We start from the raw sequence: 18,582 nt of genomic DNA, 5'->3' as shown, positions 1-18,582 counted from the left end.
CAGTCACTATTGGTAGCTAATAGGCTACAAGTTCATTATTATTTCATCACCAAAACCAAAACTATTTAAGTAGGGAATATCCAATTAAAGGATGCCAATTATCAAAGGAAATGTTATTTTATGTTCATTTATTAATTCATTCATCAAACATTCATTAAATCCTAATATGTACCAGGCACTATGCCAGGTGCTGAGAGAGATGCAAACACAAATAAGATATGCTCCCTGGACTCAAGGAGCTTATAGGGCATCTATTTAGAATAACAATAGCTAACATTTACATGAAGTTTTGAGATTTGCCAAGCCCTCTCTATAATGTGTGTATATCTGCATAAATATATATATGTACATATGTGCATATATATGTATGTATGTGTATATATATATAATTTTAGCCATGTAACAATCCTGTGAGGTAGTTGCTGTTATTATTCTCATTTTGAAGATAAAGAAACAGAGGTTGAGTCTGGTTAAGTGAATTACCCAAGGCAAAAAGTTTCAAAGTGTCTAAGGTAGGATTTGAATTGAGGTCTTTTTGACTCCAAGTACAATTCTTTCTCCTCTGTTGGACCATAGTGAAAGATTATTAATAAAGAATATAGAAAATAAATATTAAACCACATAGTCAAAATGAGTCTAAAATTTGAAGAATAATCTGAAGTATTTTCTACATATTTACCACATACATCTGAAATAGCAAGTTCCTTTAAGAAACAATTCATTTAAACAAACATTTTCTTACATGTCTTCTGGATGTTATGCTAGGACAGAAACATTGTCCTCTTGGTTCCCACAATCTGGATTGTCACACAGACATAAACCTAATGCATGAAAGCACGTATTCTAAACTTTCCCTTCCAAGCCCAGACCCTCAATCCCTAAGAGGCTTCGTAGGAGCACAGATGGTATCAGGTCCAACAAGGTTCTAGCTCTTTAATACACTAAGGTTACTTGGCTGTCATGCCACCTTTACCCTATAAATCACATTGGTGGGTAATTTCTATCTACTCTTGCTACTTTCTTCCAAGTCTATCTGATCTGTCTCAACTCCGACTTGTCTTCTACTCTTACTTGTGATCAGTTTTGTTGACTCAATACTTAGCCTGTCTACTCAGTTTCTCAACTCTAAGTTTAGGACACAGATAAGTTCTGGAGACCTGGACAATTCTCTAATACCCACCCCAACCTAGGCAAGATTCCTTTAGTACAACCATTGCTTTGATCCAGTCTCTGCGTCATGATCCCAGAATCTCTGACCCAGACCCTATTCTCCCTTCACTGCAAAGAAGGGCAAATAACACAGGTCAAATCCTTTCCTAAGCTCACCCCTTTTCATATTCTTCCTCTTTTCCCTCTTCTTTCCTTCCAAAGCTCTCACAGTAAGGAGGAGGGGACCACAGTAGATGTTGTCTGGTCTGCTCTAATTATGCACAGCACAAGTACAAATAATCACAAGGAGTAATTTTTAAATGACACCTCCAAATTTGCAATATGCTTTCCTCACAACCCTATGAGCACAAAGACCCAGAGAGAGCAGAAGCTGGGCTATGCCCAAGAAGACTTGTTTCTTCAGAGAGCTAAGGGTTGTCTTGCCAGTCTGACCTCTGGCTTTGCTATGCCATTTGAGAGATACTTCTAAGAGACAGGCATCTCTTCTCTATCCACACTACAGAAAGTGGGAGAGGAAAGAGGAATTGCCAGCATGACAGCATTAGCCTATTTGTTTTAATAAATAAAAGGGGCTTCAAAGGCACCACATGTCACCTTCTGCCATTCTGCTAGAGTGTGTGTTTTTCCAGTAGATTTGGAGTGGGAGGAAAAGTGACAGAAATTGTAGTGAAAACAAGCAACCTCACCTCCCCCCGGCGCTAATTCCAAATTCCCTACTGCTTGCTTGCTGCCTGACTGCCACCTACATTTTCCTCAATAATCAACGGGGGAACAGTCAGAATAACAATCTTTAATTTGTTATTCTTACACCAACCCAGGCTAGCAGGAAGCCAAAGGACTATATTCAACTCTCTCACTCTAATTATTAGAAGAAGCCAAAGTAAGATGACTTTTCCACTACTCATTCCCAGCCCACCAAAAGTGTTTCTTCCCAGTACCCTGACCCCATTCTTACTCCCCCCGAGCAGTTATTGGGTGCCACACGAGGAGAAAGAGTTAGATCCCATCCTTCATTCCCTCTCTACCACAGATGATTGGCTAAAGCTCCCCAGGTAGCCAGTGGACACAGATAATATTATGCTACCAGCAAATCCATGTTATTCTAATTCCTGTCAGCTATCTCATGTTGTACTCTTCTGAAATACATGCAGCAGGAGACAAATAATGATGTCAAATAGACTGAGCTCAAACAAATCAGAAGCCCTAGGTCTAATTGTTTTTAAAAATACTTAATTCTACAAAGTAATTTTTTCTATCTTATGAGCATCATATACATTGTATAGAGCAGTGACTTGACAAAAAATAATAAAATTGGTTTGGAAAACACAAAAAAAGACAAAAATGGCAAATGTTGGAGGGGTTGTGGGAATGTGAACACATAAATGCACTAATAGTGGAACTGTAAAATGGTCTAAATATTATAGAAAACAATTTGGATTTCTACTAAAAATGTTACCAAGCCATACATTAACTTAACCTTGTGATGCTGCTTGTAGTCCCTAAAGTCAAAGAGAAAATATTGATAGTAGCTATTGTTGTAGTAAGGCAACTTAGTATAAGCCTAAAGTAAATCCAGTAATTTATTTACTTTCTCCTGAATCGCTTTACCAGTTGTAAAGTAATCCCTATCTCCTCTTTTTAAAGAGAAAAGTGCTTTCTTCCTGTCAGGCAAGAGAAAAGTCTTCTATCCTTTTTCTATATGGGAGCTGGTCTCTCTATCCAAATCATAATATATCCCCAACTCTCACCTTGGCAAGTCACCATTTTTATAAGTGTTAAGATCTGTAAAGTCTTATTTGCAGAATAATGAAGAAACCATAGCTACCAGCAAGGCGGTTTGTCACTTCTGAATATGCTCTGTCAACATGCTGCTACTTCATCTTGTTTGGTTCGTCCACTGCTTTGTAGAAGGACACTGATGTCCCCATCTATATCTTATAGACAGGTAGAGAAAAGAATTTCTTTCCTATCTAGAAAAAAGAGAGCTGACAAGTAGTGTTTATCTTCCCTGAAGGGTGATAACCTTGAAAAAGAAAGCTAAACCAAAATTAAACCAAAGACTGATACATTTATGTACATAGTATTCTTTCTCTCATATTGCTTTTGGTTTTGTATCACACATTACCACTCTCCATTGTTAGAGTTAGTTTTCAGAAAATTAAATATGAAGATGATTTTTTAACATCATTCAAGTATATTTCATTTTTAGTTATTTTTAATGATTTAATAATTTTCTCCATATAGAGTTGTTGTGAGGAAATTAATATTATTAAATTATTAATGTATTAATATTGTTTTAAAACAAATGTTTTAACATGTATTTTTTTTTAATTTTGAGTTCCAAATTCTCTCCTTCCCTCCTCTGCCACCCTCATTGAGAAGGCAAGCAATTTAATAAAATATATTTCATTTTAGTGACTATCATGGTATATTGCAAGTGACTATTTCGCACCTTAAAAACATAATTTCTCTTCAGGGTTTAGGACAACCTGAAGAGATGACCTCTCCCAATATCTCTCACCTACACAGTCCCCACTTCTACCTGATCTAACATCTTTTTCTTTTAATTTTGAATTATATCTTCCCCATATCATCCCATATACAAGCATTTCTAATATGGTTCCACAAGAATGGTGACAAGTCTTTGGGTTTTAATTAATTGTATAACATTAATTCAGAATCACTGAATGGGTGATTATCAGGGATGGATGCCTGAATTCTCAGCAGCTTGGGTGATACCAATTTTTTTAATAGCTGGACTTGTAATTCTATTGTTGTAGGGAGCTCCAGGTAAATAATTCTGTCTACTGATAGAGATAGAGTTATTATGCATGAGGCAGAATTTGAACACAAGTCTTCCTAACCCAAGGCTATTTTCCTATCCAGTATATCACATTGCATGTTAAGAACAAAAAAAGGACATTTCAGACCTAGTATTAGGATTGAATCACCCCAAAAATTAATTTCATGAGGGGAGAAGAGAGGGAGAGGAAAATTGGACCACAAAGGGTTGTAAGGATGAGTGTGGCAAAAAAAGAGAGATATTGGCAGTTAGGTGGTACAGGAGATAGAGCTCTGAGCCTGGAGTCAGGAAGACCTGAGTTCAAATCCAGCTCCAGACATTAACTAGCTATGTGACTTGGCAATTCACTTAACCTAGTCAAGGAGTATTCTAAGCACCAATCCAGCTCTGTTGTCTACTAGGTGCCAAAATAGGCCCTCCTAAGCATTGCTCAGTATGCCTGGCTGATAGGAAATCGTTTGTTAATATCTGATACACATACTTATTCTGAGAAAATGGTATTTTATTGTTATTTATTTCTTCTTCTACTACTAAACCCAGTTACTGAGTTAGCAACACTAATGACAAATATTTTCTTAAATGACAGAGTGATAACTGTAGTAAAGATGTGCTGAATGACTAAGAGCTTGGATCCTTTTAATCTTTTGTTGGAAAAACTCCTCTGTGCATGATACTTCCACAGGATTTCCTGAGGCATAAGCCACAATTGTTTTTGGCGGGGCCTTTTGCTCACAAATGAGGATAAGGGAAAAGCAGGCCAGTGTGGATTTGTGTGACCTCCATGACAGCCTCAACGCAAGCTCACCATCAGTAGTGGGGTGATATCCAATGTCACCATGACAATCTCAACAGTTTGCCGCTGGCCTGTCCAATAAATGCTCTGCTTGTTGGTGCTGGCAGACCACTGGTTTCTAGGGTCAGTATGTCTCCATCCACTGTTGAATGACCTTGCTTTTTTTTTTATCTGTGGTAAGAAAAATATCTAGCTGGGCTTGATCCAGTTGACCTTAGTTTATATTTTACCACCCCTGATTTAGCCCTAAATTACTTCACTGTCTTTACTAAAAGTTCTGTATGTTGCACAATCCACTCTTTGGCATCACACCTGATATTCCATCTTCTATGTGTCATCCTAATAAAGTGCGTGCCCTATCCTGTCTTTTCTTTGTTATCACGCTCGTTTATTTAGTGCCAATTGCCACATGGAGTCTTCTCTTTCAGTCATCATCATGTGAACCTGTATATTTTGTTCTCTAGATCCACAAAGCAATTTTTTACTCTAATGGATGAACCACGGATGAATTGCTCATTCATTAAATGTAAAGCATCTTTGAGTACAAAATAAACATGAATATTCAGATATTATCAGTGAAGCTATATGATGTATTGGGGAAAGCACTATACTTGGAGTCAGGAGAGACTTATCTTTAAGTCCTAGTGTTGACTTCTCTGACCATCTGGAACCTTTGCTTATCTGCAAAATGGGAATAATACTACTTGTACTATCTCCCTCACAGGGTTGTTGTAAGGAAAGTATTTTATGAATCTTAAATCGCTATAAACACATAAACTATTATTGGAGCTTGAAAGCCATAAATTTCCAAACTGCAAACAGTGTTGAGCTGAAATATAGAATATTTATTTTGCTATTAAACATTTTTAAAGTGTTCAATTCATTCTCATGTCGGTTTTAGGGGATTTTAAAGCATTTAGTCGTTTGAAATAGGCTATGTTTATTATTGTATGCCATAATGGGGCTGATGTACCTTAATTCAAAAAGACCCTACTTCTCATTGATAAGCAAAATTATTCTCCTTTCTGTAATAGTTATACTTTTCATCCTGCAACATTTTAGAAGATGATTTGGTATCTTTTGTATGAAAGGCGGTTAATTGCACAATAAACAAAAATGTAATCTTTTTGGCTGATTTATTTAATGAGAGCACAGATTTATCTTTCATTTTAAAGCATCTTAAATACCCAGAATTTTATGAGTGCTCAGCATATTCTCACTATGTACAAAGATTAATATGGAACGGAGTTATTCCAACAACTTAAATTAAATTAGCAATAATTCTGAAAGAAACTCAGGTCAGAAGGTGCAAAAAGGTTGCAAATTTTACATATTGGAAAAGAAACTATATCCATTGCCACATCATGTGCTGAAGTTTTTATTAATATAGTAGTATTTTAAAAAATTAATTTCACCTTTGTTGGCCTAAAGCAGATGCTTACATTACTTTTCAATCTTTTTTTAATTATAAGAAAAGGATTACAGGCAGTAATAAAACGTAATAAGTCTTTTCATGCAACATGTCAATTATGAGGAATATTCTGCTTGTGAGTTACCTAATTCCTTTACATGCATTCCTTAAAATAAGAGAAGTAAAATATTAAGACAATGAGATCCCAATCACATACTTGGTAAATTAGGGTAATTTTTCACCCCTGTAAACTCCTGCAACATAAATGGAATTGTGTGCTAAATGTAAAGTGATGAAAGCTGAATCTACAAGATAAGAAGACAAACAGTAACATAAGGGAAAAAACTGGAGAAATAACATCAGATAACTGTTAATACATAGAGTTCACACTTAGAATCCCTGTCCCCAAACCTATACTATATGCCAGTAACATTTTGGCTATGGTACCTGCCCACTTTGCACATGGTCAAGACTCATGCTGGATCCGCCCCCCCTACATTCCATGAAAGGCCAAATACATTGCTGCTGCCCAACTATTTGAAGGCAAAAGTGGGATAGAGGGTAGAAAAGAAGACTCAGGCAAGAGAGGAAAATAAGTTTTAATGCCTTGAGCGAAATTGATCTAGAATCTCAGTTGGGACCAAGCTTTTCCTTATTCCAATGTTTGTTCTGAGCAGGAGAGTTTCATAATGCCAACATAGTGAGGAACAGAACATCCAGTCACCAGACACCATCTGTTCAGCAGTGGAAAGGAGAGAGTAAATGAAAGAAGAAGGAAACCAAGACAAACTGAAAATATAAGAGAAAAGCCACAAGTCCAAGTGAGGAAGCCTGAATATAAACCTAGCTCACAAGCATATAAACTAAAAGACTCATAAAAAAAAGGAAAAATGAAGGAAAATTCAAAGAAATGCCAGAACACAATGGACAAGTATTACATTATAAAGGAAAATCAACCAAAAATCCCTAGTGACAAAGAGAATTGTGTATATTCCCAAACACTATGGAACAATAGCAAAAAAAAAATCTCCATAATTGTTCAAAAGATAAAATTTTTAAAAGACAATAGTTGAAATAAATTAGGTCAAATATCAGCACTCTCAATACAGAATGCAAGAAAAAAATGATACAGAATTTAAAAGAATTTAAAATTTCCAGAGGCAGCTAGGTGGTACAGTAGGTAGAGCACCAGCGCTGGAGTCAGGAGGACCTGAGTTCAAATCTGGCCTCATATACATAACACTTGCTAGCTGTGTGACTCTGGGCATCACTTAACCCCATCTTCCTCACACACACACACACACAAAAAATTTTAATTTCCATTGAAGATTCTCTTTAAAGAATAAGAGGTTCTACAAATAAGAATGATCAACTTGGACCACAGAAATGGGAGAGGGGGCTCAGATTCTTAAAATCTAACCACTGCTCACATTCTTACAGTCTAGCCAATAGTTCACAGGTGCTCAGATTCTTTAAGAGTCTGGTTAATATGGCAGATCTTTAATAAACCTTTGGCTGAAAAAAGGCCTGGGTCAAATTCTTTTGAACAGGACCTGTGTGTTGTGATTTTGGGGTCCCAGCATCCCTAAATTCCTAAACCTCAACATTTTGGTGGCCTGTATGGGGAAAACTGCCTAACCTCAAGCTCCTCTCCAGTCAAAACTGGAAGGTATGTAAGCACCAAGGCTTGGAGGTGCTTTTCAGGCAGACAGTTATGAGGCTGTCTCACACTCAGCCTGATGTTCTCAGGCTCTCAATCCACTGGTTTGATTCAAGGCCAAGGACCTGGGTACACCTTCCACAGCAAAGAGGACAGGAGTGGACTCCCTATCTGGAAGTGTATGCCCAATTCTGTCAATTCTCTTGGCGCTAGGGAATTTGGAAAACTGTAGGTGCTTTTTGGTTCCCTGAGGCTTGCTTGCTTACTCCCTTCCCTCTAAACCCCTAGATCTTCCTTCATAAAGGTTGCAGGGAAAAGTTAGAATAGCTAAAAACAACTTAGCCATTTCTGAAGGTTTTGTGATAAATCATTAAGGAGTTTTGAAACACCTCCATACAACCTGGTCACACCCTTTGAGTCAAGAGGGTATCTGTTGACCCCTGTCATAGGAGAAGAGAGTTTCACCCTTCCCCCCCACCTTTAATTTCGCCCTCTCCCACCTGGGGAAAAGAAGGAGGGGGGAGGGGCAGCAGCTACAGCATGGGCCCCACTGGCAATGGCATTGGGCCCTAGGGCAACCTTTGCCTGGAAGCATCACCCAGGTTCAGCACATCCTGCTCAAGGTAAAGAAGCTAGCCTCCAAACTTGGGTAAGCCTGCTCTTCTAAAGTTGTAGTTTTAACTATTAATGATGAGATGTTGACCTCTCTGTAAAGTAATTTGGAAATGCATGTAACAAAAGTGAAGTAACCTGATTGGTAATGGGTTCGTTTCAAGTTTCGAATTGGTGAACTTTTTGTATCAATTATGTCAAGCAACTTTTCATAATTTGGTTACTCCTAAAATAATTTGGGTATTGTTGGTTGTTTTAATGTATGAACTTGCCAAAAAGCTTGTTTGGGTTTTGTATTACTAAGAATTTGCAAGTATATAGAAATAATCCCTAAATCCTGGAAAAGTTTTTCCTAAGCTGTGATTAGTGAAACTTGCTATTTGAGGTAAAAGCTCATAGGATTTCATTTTGAGCTATCTAATGGATCATAATAATCCATCAATAATCAGTAATTCACCACCTCAGAAACGCCACAAGCTACTTAGAGAGAATGTGATATTGGTGGGAAGTCAGCATCAGGAAAAGCTGAGAGGACAATTTTAGCCTTAGTCTAAGATGGGATCCTACTGGCTCAGTTTCCCCTTTATGTTCCTTTGAAAAGGAATGTTGCCCACCTGGCTATTCCTGAGTCTGGCTCTGATGTGGATTTGATACAGCATCATTGGAAAACTTAATTATCTGAATACAAACAGAGCTGAGGATGTTTTATCCTGTCATATCTGGGTCCCTGGGTCTTTTCTGTCAGATCTGTGTCTTCCAGACTACAGGCCATTCACCTACAGTTGGTAGCAAACAACAGGTACCAGCAAATGTCCCCCCATTGCTCCCTGGATGCAACCTGCGCTCAGTTCCAGTCAACCTCCTTTCTGAGACCCCTTCGAGGCAGTGACAGCTCTATGCCCCTTGCCAGCAGGAAGCAGCTTCAGAAGCCAAGACCTTCACTTCTTACCCCAAAAGAATTTGGGTCCCAGGGGCGAATGATGAGGTTGGGATCTGGCCCCAGAAAGGAAAAACCCTGGACTTTCCCACATGGCCAAATCTCTGGCGTTTGCCTGAGGTTGTAATCCCATCAACTGGCCTTTTGCTGTGGCTATGCCCAATCTCCCAACTCTCTGTTAGCCTTAACCTAGCCTGGTCCTCCTTTGTCTTACCTCCCTATGGCCTCTGGCCACTTCCTACCATCAATCCTAGCTAGGCTCCATTCTCTCTTGGCCATGTGGTCCAGGTCCCAGGCTTTCTAGTCACCCCAAACCACTTGGCCACTCCTAGATCCCTTCTACAGTCTTTCTGTAAATAAGGTCCATTTTGTCTCCAGTAAGGTGCTCAGATTCTTAAAATCTAGCCAATAGCTCACTAATGCTCAGACTCCTAAAGGGTCTGGCTAATATGACAGATATTCTAATAAACTTTCTCTTTGCCAAAAAAAAAAAAAGAAAAGACAAAGAAAAAAAGAAATGGTGAGAGGGGGAATTGCAGAAGAGAAACAAAAGACATCAACTTTAAAAGAATATATAAATTAAAGACAGGAGGCACAGAGATAACTTGGAAATCATAGATCTCTGTAAAGAAAATTATAAATTGGGGCAGCTAGGTGGCACAGTGGATACAGCACCAGCCCTGGAGTCAGGAGGACCTGAGTTCAAATCCTACCTCAGACACTTAGCACTAGCTATGTGACCTTGGACAAGTCATTTAACCCCATTGCCTAGCCAAGGAAGGAAGGAAGGAAGACAGACAGAGAGAGAGAGAGAGAGAGAGAGAGAAAGAAAGACAAAATTATAAATCAAAAACCCTGAATGCTCTGTAGTAAGAACTGATACCTTTCTCCAAAAAAAGAGAACAGAACTTTTAAATACAGGCAACAAATTACTGATTTATCAAATCAGCAGATCACTACCAGAGAAAAAAAATCATGTTTAAAGCTCTAAGGCATGTAGTGATAAAATTTCATGATTTCTATAACAAGTAATAAATTTTGCCAGCAGACAGGAGAAAGACCTTCAAACATGAAGGAAATGTGATTCAAATAACACAGGATTATTCTGCAGTCATGAGAGATAACTAGAAAGAATAGTATATTTCAAAAAGCAAAGGCAAACAAGAGACAACCCACAGTTGCACATCCTGTAAACCTAAACCTAATAATCAATGAAAAAAAGATATTCAACAAATAAGAGACATTTGAAGCACTCCTACAAAGAAAATAAACCTCAAAGGTTTGCAAATTATTTGACTTGGAAGCATTGCAAAAGACAAAAGCAGAAGAAACAAATAAATACAGTTATCAAGGAAAAAAACTAAGAAATGGAATCTTTCCCCTCATATTTGTAAGCTATTATCTAAGGAAAAGAAATTGGACTTGGGTAGGGAGGGAGGCAACAATGAAAATTAATCACGTGGGGTAAAAAAAAAAGGACCAAAGATTTAAGGGAAACAAAGAATAAGAAGAAAGGAAAAATGAAGAGCTGAATTAATATGAAATCCCCTGATTCCTTATAGGTCAGTCAGCATCTTTTGTGGAATGGATAGGAAAGGAAAGTTGTGGGAATGAAAAGAGATAATGTAAGAGACAAAGAGGAACTGAAGATGCATCTTCACAAGTTCATAAGTGAACATAATAATTTTACTAGTCTTGATAAGAGTGGGGGATGTGGCAGAATATGAGAAAAGCAATGAAAGGGAGGGAATTGGATTTAAGGAGAAGAATGAGTATTTCACCCCTGAAAGGAGAGGAAGGGTTACTACTCAATAACATTTCTATAGTGGGGACGCATACATCTGTGGTGAGACGTAAGGGTCTTAAAATGGATTTCATCTAGAGAGAATTTGCATATTAGATAATCTTCACTAGGAAAAGCCTGCACCCTTCTAGACTGCCTCCCAACCCGTCACCCAAAGGAGAAGGAATGTCTCCAAAGTCTATCCCTTGGGACAACTAGCCCAAAGAAGACAAGAGGAAGTACTAGATACAGAATGTTCTGACCTTAGAAGTCATAAGTGATCATGGAAAAAACAGGGAGTAGTTCTGAGCCTCATGACTCAGGGTGCAGAGTAACTCCTACAACATAGCATTGCTTCCACTCAACATTGTTACCTTGATGAACTGATTGATATTTCTAAGAGTGACAGACAGCAGCAATAACAACAAAGGAAATCCATAAAAATAATAACACAGAAATGGGATACATAGAATTCAAAGTTGGTACTTCAGATTTACCCTCATGAGGGTCCCAGACAGAAAAAAGAATAAACATGGGATATATATCCCATGAAATGGAGAATAGAATTCAGAACAAACTAACTGGAAAAAAACAAAAAAGAAATAAGGATGGAGATACAGTAAAAAAAAAAAACCTTCTTAGTAAAGGATATAAAATAATGCTACTTAAACAATTAGTTGGAACAGAGGGGTGGGGAAAAGTTTTGTACTACGCATTGAGCTAGGCAGGAAAATAGAAGGGTCAAAATTGGGAGAGAAATAAACAAAGGAAAACAAACAAATAAATAAATAAGAAATTACAGTTTAAGTGAATTTAAGGAACTTAGGATAGGGCATGTAAATGGTAGCAGTAGCACCTATGGGAATAGAGCAGCATCAAAGTATTTTAAGTGAAACTAATCTAAGACCCAAAGTAGTGATATACAGAGGAAGTTTATATGTAGTTTATATACAGAGGAAGTAGGTAAAAAAAAGAAAGGAAGGAAGGAAGGAAGGAAAACACAAGCCCAACAATCATAACTTTAAATGTTTTAAAATTTAAATGGTTGAAACAATCCAATAAAATGAAATTGATATAAAAATGGAGAACATAATAAAATCCAACAATTTGCTGTATACAAGAAACATATCTAAAAAATAAAGATATGACTTCCAGGTCACATGATAAAACAAAGATAAAGAAACTACATCTGTCTCCATGATTTAGGATTCCCAAAATCCAAAATAAAGTTTAAAAAACATGAATCGACTTTCACACTGAGTTCACTAAGCACCTTCCCCCCACACCCCATGATATGGAGATCAAGGCTACACTGGCCAACCCACATGGGCTTGCAACAAAACCTAACCCCAAACTCCAGTTTTCCCTCTGTGTTCTCAGCACCATGGAGATCCTGGCTCTAGAATGCAGAAGTTGGCTTGGGCTGGGACACTACAGCTTGCCTCTGTAGTGCTCTGTGAAAACTCACTGGGGTCACACAGTCAGCCAGCTAATGTTCTCTGCTGCAAAAGATCTCTGCAGGAGGGCCAGAAGCAGAGGAAAGGGGGCAGGCCACATGTCTTGGTTAGAAACAGACCTCAAAACCACATCCTTTACCTCCTTTACCCTCCTAGAGCCTCAAAGACCCAAACTACAAAAATCAACCTCATAGCACCTGCCTGGCAGCTCTCTGAGCAGCTGGTGCTGGCCCAGAAAAATGAGGAACAGAGGGAGTGGGTCAGGAAACCAAAACAGGCCACAGTTTGGGGAGGTGGAAGGGGAGGGATTGATGCTATGTAATATTCCACCAAGCCTGAGAAGGGAAAAAAGTATTCAGGTACTCCGCATCAAGCTGGGGCCAGTTCTATTCACCCAAAAGTCGCTTAGGCAATGATCTAGGCATGATAACATGAATTTCCCAGACCACAAGGAGGCTGAGATGCTTTGAAATTCAGCATCCAAGAAAACCACCATCAGAGGGGAGAGAATCAGAGAGTCAGAAAGTAAGCAATAGGAGAAAATAAAAGGGGGAAAACCCTGAAATTACTCAGGAAGAAGAAAACTCAAAATTTTGAATATAAGCAACAGGAATAAACCAACAGGGAGACTTTAGCAGCAGAAAGAAATTTCGCCTCCAAACCAAGTAAACTAGTTCAGGCATCTATGAATAAATACTGCAAAATAAAGGAAAAGGATCCAACACTTAATGAGGCAAAAAAATACCCTATGGAATTTGATGAGAACATAAAACAACAACAAGCTGTTTTGAAACAACAACACACTCTTTCTCAGTGGTTTAAAAGAAAAAAACAGAATTATGACAGCAAAATGTACAGCTTGCACAGCAAAAATAGTGGACAGAAAATAGAAAAACTGGCATCTGCAATGGCAAGGCTCACCAAAGAAACAAAAAAGAACAATAGATTGAGAATGCAAGTACACAGAAGTGAAGGACAATCTAGAAGAAAAGAAGCAAAGAGTAAATCCACATGCAGGATGGAAATAAAAGGTGAACATGTTTTTCCTGCATCAAATAATTCCCAAAAAAGTAGAAATTTCAATGATGCTATCAGAAAAAAACAAAAAGAAAAACAGAGTGTCAAGAGAGATTAAACCATAACATAATACAGAGATACCATAAACAATTAAACAATATCAATTCCAAATGTAAATCCATTGAATGGAACATTAAATTAATAAAGGGAGATTTAACTCAATTACAAAAAGTCATAGACAGCAACAATATTGGTCAAGATTTTAATCAATCTTCACCTTGGACCTGAATAACAATAATAGAAAAACAAAAAGGAAAATATGAAATTGAATAAATTGTTGGAAAAGTTGTCTGAAAGACTTATGATGTCTTCAGAAAGAATATGTATGTATGTATGTATACACACATAAATGCATGTGTATCTCCATATGAATATGATAGATGTTATATTTATTTCTATATTACATATATATGGAGAAAAAGAGAGTTTTCGGCACCACTTATTACATTCATAAAAATCAGGCATGATTAAGACAGAAATTATTAATAAATGTAAAAAAGCAGAAATACTAAATGTATCTTTTAAAGACAATTCAATAAAAATAAAATTAATACCAAAAGCACAAATAAAAGATGCAGGCTTAAGTGGAGATCTATTAATAGCATCCTGAATAAGAGGAGACATCATAGTGGGGGGAAATTGATAAATTTGGTGTCAGAGAACCTGAGTTCAAATTATGGCTCTGTCACCAAATGTAACCTGGAACAAGTCACTTAACCTCTCTGGGCCTCAGTCTCTTCATCTATTAAAAAAAAAGAGGATTAGATTAGATGGCCTCTGAGTTTTTTTTCCCTAGCTCTGATCTTATAATCCTATAAGTAAATGTGAATCAAAGAACAAATCATATAAACAATAACTATGTCAAGTAGATCAGTGACAATGAGGTAACGAAATTCCTGCAACCCATCAAAAGGTATTTTCAAAGGAAAAATTGTATCTACAAAAATATGCATTAATATGCAAACCCTGTCTCAAAGCTCTTTGGTATGAGACCCTCTCCTTAATGGTAGAGATGAATGTTCTGCCCTGAGGCTCTGCCCTCGCTGCAGGAGAGCTCTGGCACTCTTCAAGCTTCAAGTCACTTCATGCACTTCTGACTTCCAGCTTCGAGAAGAAAGATGGAAGAAGCCAGCCCTACTTCAGATTACTGAAAGAAAAGATTCTGGGAACACATGACAGAAGCTGGCTGTCTCTGTCATGTCTCTACTCCCAGCTTGCTAAACTAGAGACTTCAGAGAATTTCCCATTGGGTGAAATCTAGAACTCACTCTCTCTCTCTCTCTCTCTCTCTCTCTCTCTCTCTCTCTCTCTCTCTCTCTCTCTCTCTCTCTCTCTCTCTCTCTGTTTTCTGACTCCCAAGGAGAGAGTTCCTTTACTTATACGCTTCTATGTATACCTTCTCTGATTTCTATTTTGTGATAATTTGGATAAATGGATTTCTTTGCTATTTGATATATGTGTTCATTTTGGAACTGGTATTTGGTAGGGAAAAGATCAAGCGTTGGAAACAGAGCTTGGAATCTCACTTCCCCCCAATAATGAAAAACAGCTATCAGAAATGAGATTGAACATGATCACATCCCCTAGCTTAATCATATTTAAGGGAGCAGATAGATATGATTCTAGTCCCATAATCTCTCTCTCTAGGAATAGTAGCCTTTGGCTCCAACTTTCTGCTCCTCCTCCTTCTGGAAGGAATTAGTCTTCCTTGGAAAGGGGGGTCAAAGTGGGGGAAAGAATCTATAGATATCTATTCTGCCTTCCTTTGGGCCACATAATGACACCCGCATGCTACAGATAGGGGGACAGGCCCTCATAACTCTTGGGGTTTTGCCACATATAAGGCCTTTCTATACTTTGAAGGTTTATCACAAATAAAATGGAAAAGTATATTAATAAGCTGTATAAAAATTTTAAAACTAGAAAATCAACAAATAACTTAAAGGAAGCACAGAAGAACAAATCATAAAAATTAAAGACAAAATATATTAAACAGAAAGCAAAAAGCTATAAGAAATTATAAACACAACTAAAAAATGGATCTTTGAAAAGACTAACAGAATTGATAATCCTTTATTTGGCTATTCTGATTTAAAAGAGAAAAGGAAATCAATTAACAAAATAAGTAAGGTAACAAAATTTAGTGAAGTAACAACATAAGAAACATAGGGGAAAAGGGAATTATCAGAAGCTCATACAAATTATGGGCTAGCAAAATGGAGAAATTATAGCAAATTATATGTATGTATGTATAAAGTATACACATTAACAAACCATGAAACAGAGAACTTAAGCCACCCAGTCACATTAAATCAAAATGTACAAGACATAATGGAACTACCAAAAGAAAAAGAGAGATCACACTGACCTCACCTTTACAGAGATATTGATTGGAGTATGTTCAACCCAAGTCAAAGCTTTCAAGCAACTTATCATCCTTTGACTGGAGTCAGCCAGCCTGACCCAACACTGATATATCCCTCACTGAAGTTTTTAGAGCTTAACACGCCCAGTTCTATTTCCACTAAGAGAACAAATTAACGCTGGGAGAAAATTTGGAAGGGAAGGGGTAGAGATGGATTTTTTGTTGGTCAAGACAAATTTCAATCTCCCTATATTGAATTTCCAAATTTCAGTCTATCTGTGTTGCTCTAGGGCAATTTAGTAACCAAGACCTAGAATTTGAAAGTTGGGAGACATCTCTAGATGAACTGGAAATAATCTAGTTTTCAGAATTGTATAACAACAGAGCTAGCAGCACTTCAGAAGGCACCCCTGTATCTAACAAGAATATTCTCCAAATCACATCAAGTGAATCATCATCTAATTATGAGGTATCTACTCTCTCCCAGAATAGCTCACCTCACTTTGAGATAGAAAAAAATGGAAAAATAGAAAAATTAAATAAATAACAAAATTAAATAAAAAATAGAAAATTTTTCATCAAGCATAGATTTGTCTCTTTACAACTTCCACCTATAGTTCCTAATTTTGCCCTACAAAGTAAATCTAATCCTTCCCTTTTCCCTATAATAATAGTCCTTCAGTTGTCTGAGGACAGCTATCATGTCTCCTATATGTCTTCTCTTCTCGAAACTAAATAAAGACTCTAAATCCCTTCAACCTAACCTCATATGGCATAATCTTGAATACCTTCCTTCATCTCTAGCTACATAACCGTAACTAGGGACTTAAAGTTGCATTAGGTAGATTTATAGGACAACTGGCAAGCAAAGGAAGAAATAGAGGTTAGACCTGATGGATTTGCAGGGAGGAATCTGGTTTTGATATAGAACAGATCTGTGGGTCGAGATAACGACAAAATGATAAAAGCAGAAGACAGGGCAGTATTGTGTCATAGGGTTGCTCAGGCAGAGGTCAAGGTTGGTGAGACTAGACTCTGACCCAAACCTAAAGAGCCAGTCCCCTAGTCATCTCCCAGGAGAACCAGACAAGACCTGTTGATCTGGTTCCCTTAGTGTCAATAGTGTTGGCACCTTGCAGCATTTTACACCTGAGAAGAGAGGATAGCCCAAGGATTAGTAGGGATCTAGGAAGGTTCCTCCTTTCCCTGATCATGACAGTCTGCAGAAAGCCTACCATGGAACATCTCTGTCTCCATAGTCTGAAGAAGCCCTGTAACCCAGAAGTCAGGAAGAAGTACCAAACTGGAAAGATGTGGTAGGTTTCATTCCACCAGAAGAGAAGAGACTTCAGGGATCTCCTACAAGAGATAGGTGCCATAGAAGAAAATGTTTTCCCTAGCCTAGTTCTCCACAGCCTCTCAGCACAGTCAAACTCCAGAAAAAGGGCTATTGGGAGTACCTCAGATAGAGTTTGGAAGGGAAAGGAATCATCTCCACTTCCCAATCCCTTGCTGGAAGATCATAACTTCGTGGTAATGCCTCTGTTTACCTATTCCTAAGACAATTTTTGCCCACAAAACTTAAATGTTCCTAATGACAGAGAGGATTGGGGGGCGAGCTTAAAGGCCAGGATGTACTTGAAGTCCCATAAGACTCCTTTTCCTGTTTAGCTGGTTGTCCTGAATCAAGAAACCAGGGACGACTATTCTTGAAGGGCTGGTGCCCTGTGCCCAGAAAGGAGGCCACATTTCAGAAACTTATTTGAAAGAGCTCTGGATTAGGCATAAGAATAATTGGTGATGAATTTTCATCCCTGCTTTGTCACTAATTCTGAATCCTCTGGAGTGGATTGATAAAGGTGGTGGTCAGGGTCCCTTCTAGCTCAAACAAACTATGAGTCTGAGATTTGGGCTCCATTTGATTATACCTGAGTCCAGCCTCAATTTCAGTACAAGTTAAATTAGCCTTCCTTTGTGAAGCAAGTCACTTTGCCTCAGTTTCTTCTTTTCTAATCCAAGAATTAGACTCCATAATCCCTTTTAGATTCATCATGATGCTCTGAGAGATTTTTTTTTGAAGGGGTAGCTTCAAGCATTTTTTGTTCTCTCCCAAAGCATCTATTTGCTTTAAGGGTTATTATTCTACTCTTCCCCCTTGTAATCAGGCTTCTTGGAACCCAAATATGAATAAACACTTGACTTTAGCACCTATTTATCAACAATAATTAGTTTAAATAGGAAGTTTACCAATTGTCCAGATACCTGGGGACAGGGTGGAAGGCAAGGGAAGGATTTTCTCAATCAGTGCCCTCTTGGTATCCTGGGATCTCCTTCTACACTCATGGGGTAGTATCTGCCCTCTCTTATTTCTCAACTAAATACCTTTCATGATCATTGCCTGGATAGTGCAGTCTTCAATGTTTGACCCAGGTACAAAAATTTGTATTTAAGTTTCTGTCAAGCTCATTTTTATAGACAAAGAGATAGAAGTTCCACAAAGTTATGTGATTTGCC

This window comes from Phascolarctos cinereus, unplaced genomic scaffold (assembly GCF_003287225.1).
Source record: "Phascolarctos cinereus isolate Bilbo 61053 unplaced genomic scaffold, phaCin_HiC Scaffold_726;HRSCAF=1367, whole genome shotgun sequence".
NCBI classification, from domain to species: domain Eukaryota; kingdom Metazoa; phylum Chordata; class Mammalia; order Diprotodontia; family Phascolarctidae; genus Phascolarctos; species Phascolarctos cinereus.
This window is presented reverse-complemented; position numbering follows the sequence as displayed.